Source organism: Electrona antarctica, assembly GCF_951216825.1.
Source record: "Electrona antarctica genome assembly, chromosome: 1".
Classification (NCBI taxonomy): domain Eukaryota; kingdom Metazoa; phylum Chordata; class Actinopteri; order Myctophiformes; family Myctophidae; genus Electrona; species Electrona antarctica.
Window position 1 is genome coordinate 11,604,237 of NC_136806.1, and position 5,753 is coordinate 11,609,989.

The 5,753-nt window shown below is 43.0% G+C and overlaps 1 long non-coding RNA gene across 1 annotated transcript; it reads left to right on the forward strand.

Moving 5' to 3' along the window:
- Nucleotides 1-3,532: 3,532 nt before the first annotated feature.
- LOC306925277 lies at nucleotides 3,533-5,348 on the forward strand. Its single transcript, XR_013790234.1, has 2 exons — nucleotides 3,533-3,678; nucleotides 4,826-5,348. It is a non-coding gene; the product is annotated as an uncharacterized lncRNA (long non-coding RNA).
- The last annotated feature ends 405 nt before the right edge of the window (nucleotides 5,349-5,753 follow it).

The window sequence follows — 5,753 nt, forward strand, 5'->3', positions numbered from 1 at the left end:
AGCAGCACCGAGAGAACCACTGAAAACCACTGACATAGAAACAGGTTTTTCAGAAAACCGTCATGATTTAGATTAGAAGACATTTGTAGAATCTTGCCTCAGGGCTAAATGGTTTAAATCAAGCAAAAGCACACACATAAACAGGTGCATTTTCTCTGAGTTCAGCATTGCTTCGGGACGGTAGATACAGATGCTGTTGATATTAAGGAGGTAGTAGTTGGAGTCCTGGGAATAGAATAGAGTAGACAACAGGCAGGCAGCTTGTTGGAACACACCAGATGGTACAGTAGGCTGAGTAGGGCACTGCTGTCAACTGCAGGTTAAAGTGGGTTAGTGTCTGGTTGAGAGAGACAGTGATTCCTCTGTCCTTACGGTAAACACACAAGCACACACACACGCACGCACACACGCACGCAGTACACACACACAGCTTCCATCTCACATTTATCACACTACTGAATATACAGTGGGCATATATACTGTATATTAGGGGCAGGGGTGGTCTAAACGAATGAACAACAAACAGTCGTCGCCCCTCCCTCCCTCCCTCCCTCCCTCTCCCTCCCTCCCTCCCTCTCCATACCCACAGCGGAAGTGCCCTTGAGCAACGTACTTCATCCCAGCTGCTCCAGTGAAGCATTCAGGGTTGTGCTGAGGAAGCTCCCAGGTGTGAATGTGTGTGTAACACTGTGAGAGTGGAAGCAGGGTTTGGCTAAAATACGGTAGTTTGTACCGATAGAGAACCTACACACAGGGTAAATGAAGGTAAAGAATTTACCCCATGGCTTAACATATCATGCTTAAATTATGCTTGCAAGTATATTGCGCAACACTGCTTGCAAGAGGCCCAAAGTAACATGTATTGTTTTAATTTGATTGGGAGTTAAATTAGTCCCACGAGGTCAGACCCACCATCTTACATCATCTCTGATGTAAGTTATCACAAGTAAGCATGTCTGGTTTTGGCTGGGTTGTGATAGTACGTGGTTGGTGGGTCATTGGTCTAAGGAAGTCTGTCGTTGGTCAATTAATATCTGTCACACATTCATCGTTTTTTTTTTTTGGCCTTTTTTTAATCGTAGGTCCTTTTCAATAGTTGTGCCCCAGATATTAGATAGCCTATCCATCTTGGCTATACTGCAAGGGAGACTAGGAGTAAAGTGACAATTTATCACTGGGTGCTCAACATTCTTTAAAAGTGTTTGACCTTGCATTCTATTCGAGTTACGTCTCACCGTTTTCATTACTATTCATTACAATCAGCCAGACAATGCAGTTACGTCTCACCGTTTTCATTACTATTCATTACAATCAGCCAGACAGGAGTGTGTATACATACATACGTGGGGTCAAAGAGCCCATGGCGGCCATCATTTATTTAAACTACATCGAGTACACAGCACAGGCTTTGCTGGTTGTTCCTCAGACAAAACGAACAACCAAAGGCGATCGAGCCTTTGCAGGTTTTGCCCCTAGGCTATGAAATGAGCTCCCACTCCACCTAAGAACTGTGGATTCTGTGGACATTTTCAAAAGACTGTTGAAAACTCACCTTTTTAAACAGGCCTTTCCATAGCCGGCCTGGTTAAATGTTGATTGCTTTATTTTTACTCTACTTTTTCTATTTTCTATTTTGTCTTACTTTATTAGTGATTTAGTTCTTGACTTGTTTTATTGACTATTGACTTGTTTTAATTTTATTGTTGCACTTTGTGACTGTAATTGTCTGTGAAAGGTGCTCTATAAATAAACTTTACTTACTTACTTACTATTGCAGTCTAACTATCCAAGTAGCAGTTAATGAAGGCTGTGCTCTCACCTCTCCTATTCAACAGCTCCTATACCGATGGAAACATTGTCACGGTGCAGATGTGTCTATATCTGCATGTGTTTGTTTGATTATGGAAATTGATTCATCGCACTGCTCGTGATAAAGCGATGTGTTTGTATTCATCTGTGGCCATTGACTGAAACATTGTGAGTAAATGCTGTAGATTAACGCATTCTGGGTCGGGAACACCTTTTGGTGTTTTAAGCATTATGTTATACTTTAGCTATTGAAAAATAGCAGATCTACAAGCTCATAGCGCGGCACCGAGTGCCATGCTACGAGCTTGTAGGTCTGCTATTTTTGAAAAATCGTGAAAATGTGGCGCAAATCTTTGAATAGATTCTTTCAGAGCGAACGTTTTTTAACTAAAATCTTTGCTTCTGGGGGGTCCCTGGAACAACATATTTTCAGATAGGGGTCGGCGGCCAATTACATATATTTTTGGGGGTCCTTGACATGAAAATGTTTGAACCACTGATATAGAAACACTGACATAGAAACATGGGTTTTTCAGAAAACTGTCAGGATTTAGAAGACATTTGTAGAATCGTCCTCAGGTCTAAATGGATGAAATACCGGGAGCCTAATTATTGGTGTGCTGATTAGATTACAGTAAGCCCTATATTGTAGTGTACAGTATGTTTCTAAAGCATTATGTGTGTACACTACAGTGGTACATCATTTATCTCGGCACCTGATCAACTGAGACAGTTTTCATACTGTGCTTGTATTCCAATAATAGAAGGCACTGGTGCACAGACCACATGATGAAAGCTATGATTCATATCACTGAGGTCAGTTACCAGGAATCCTTTACACCATGAATTGAACAGGAAAGTCTACAGGTACTGCTCTATATTCCAGTTTATTTAAATAGCTGATCTACAAGCTCCCCAACACGTCGTGCTGTGGCGCGTTGAGAGCTTGTAGATCAGCTATTTTCAGCATGCAACCAGGTGTAAAATGACTTACTGGATCTCTTGTCCACTAGTCCCTTCCTAACATTTTAGTCTAGTTTTTATTTGTTGACGAAATTGTCAATATATTTTGTCTTCGTTTTAGTCATCATAGCCATCATTTAGTTTCCATTTAGTTTGTCAATGAAAAAAGGTAGTCAATGAACATTATTCGCCATAGTATTCGAAATCAACACTGAATTTAACCCATTATGAACAGTCAGTAAATTCTATAATAGTCCAAACTTTACCGTCCAAACGGACCATATATTGGACCATATGCAGACCATCTTACCATATAAGTTAATGGCAAGGTGCTAACAAGGTGCAACTTCCCATAGACATTCATCCAAACAGAGAAGTCCTGTCTGATTGTATTACACAACGTCAAACTCACCAACATTGCAGCTGTACGAAAAGCTTGAATTATTCTCTTTCTATCCTCAAAGTGTTTGATTCATAAAAATCCACTGTAGACATGTTATGAGCTACTTTGTGTCCTTGCAGGTGATTCTTTTCCTAAGTGTTGCAGTTTGGAAGTGCTCGTTAGATATCACTCAACTGCCCTGTGTACCACCTGTTTTGAATTTGCACATAATGCAGGAGGCATCAGGACGTCGCTTCACTGAAAACGAGTGCTTCCCAACTCTGATGGCAAGATGGGCGCGGTCTGCAAATGGTCCAATGACAGACAGTCATGAGGTGAGCAACTCTTCCACTCATTAGTGCTGATCATGAACAGCTGTGTGGGACCAGCAGCAAGCCTCAAAACCTAGCTCTGCTGAGGGCCACTCAGACACTCCATCACTTCTTCCTCAGACAGTGGCAGCAAAATGTTAGGCACTTTTAATCTTGTTCTTGGTGTTCTTCTCAGTCTTGGGTTTGCCCCAGGTAAAAGCTTTTTGGTTTGTTTCTCCAATGTGCATTTTAATACTAAATTGTTTTAATAACTCTGTCCTCAATAGTTTAATAGCATTCATGATGCCGCCTGAATATACAGCTCCAGATAATTCATTTTAAGCTTTTCTTTCCAGTCTATGATGACTTTGTCAATTTTAGCATTTCTGAATGGGCAAAGCAGCCATAATGAAATGGTTAGATCTTCTGCTTCCTTCACATGTCTGGCCAAAGTTGCCAATTATAGAGTCTCAGTTTCATGCTGGTCAGAGTCAGTGTGCTGATATTGTGCATGTTTTCTCACTCCAGGTACCCTCATGGTTCTTTGAGGGGGTTCCGAATGAAATGGGCCCTTATGGGTGTAACTCTTTATTGTACAAGGGGGATGAATGGACGATTTTTCAGTGGGTCCAGAAAACCACAACCACTGCTATGCTCAACCACTGCTATGCTCACTGCTATGGGGCAGCAGAGAGTACACTGGGTTCCCCCCTCCTGCTCCCATCTGGAAACTCTCAGGCAGACTTGATGCCCGGCCACAAAACGGCCTGGCCAATCAGCAGCAGCTATAGGCGGGATAGCTGCTGCTGATTGGCCAGGCCGTTTTGTGGCCGGGCATCAAGTCTGCCTGAGAGTTCCCAGATGGGAGCAGGAGGGGGGGAATCCAGTGTACTCTCTGCTGCCCCATCTGGCGGAGTCAGGTTAACTTAAATGGGCATTGAAGCTAATCTGCCCCACTGCCCCAGTTTGATGGCATTCTGGGTGGTTCTCTAGTTTACAAGCTTTGGCTCAGAGCTATCAACAAATATTGGATGGCTTCTAATGGCATCTACTTGGTCCTCACTAATGATCATGATAAAATAGCACTTTTTTTCCCCCCTACTCCGTCTCATAGGAGGGCTGTGGGCAGTTCAGAAACCCGTCCACCAGTGACATCATCGATGGGGAATCCAAGCTAATAGAAACGCCAGGCTTTCTATTCCTGGGTTTCTGAACTGCCCACAGACTTCCTATGAGACAGACAGAGTAGGAAGAAATTGTGGTATTTTATCATGAACATCAGTGAGGACCAATTATATGAAGATAGGTGGTGAAGTGGTCCTTTAAGCTGTATTAAAAACTCCATGTCTTGTGCCAACAGGATTGTACCTGATTCCGCCCAACGTGACTAGGAACGACATGAGTGCTGGGCTAAACAAGACTATGAACGACATGAGTGCTGGGCTAAACGAGACTATGGCTAACGACATGAGTGCTGGGCTAAACAAGACTATGGCTAACGACATGAGTGCTGGGCTAAACAAGACTATGGCTAACGACATGAGTGCTGGGCTAAACAAGACTATGGCTAACGACATGAGTGCTGATCCGAGCTGAGGAGACCGGGAAATTGTGACCGTCTATATAAAAGGGAAGGGGACTAGCTCTACGGAGCACACTGTCTGGCAGACTTGAAAACCTCAGTCCTTGGTTGGTAATAAACTGTGCACTCGCAGTGAGAAACGGCAAATCTACATCAACAAAGGTCAACAATAAGTGTTTGTTTATTGTCCACAAGAATGATGTGCTGAGTCTGCTGACTGACTGTCTCAGTAATGTAATGTTGTGTCTTTTCTTCTTTGTTTTATTCCTATCTCATCCTATAAAACAAACCACCTGGAAAATGGAATATGACTCCATTCTTCCAGAAATACCAGCTCAGTGGCCTTGTGGTTAGAGTGTCTTCCCTGAGACTGGGAGGTCGGAGTTCAATCACCGGCTGAGTCATACCAAAGACTCTGAAAAATGGGACCCAGTGCCTCCCTGCTTGGCATCAGCATCAAGGGTTGGATTGGGGTATTGCCGAGCCATGAGGCCCATAGGAGCCTACCTCCTGTTTCTGTAGCGTGATGCAGCTTGATGTACAAGTACACTCCCTGGACCTGACGCTAATCACCAAGTCATTCACTTAAGAAACTTGAGATTCATACATACTTAATGCACATTATTTTGACATTTGATTCAATTAGTTCATGCATGTGCTCTCTGCCAGTGCCAAGGCATTCATACACGTTACAGTATGTACCGAG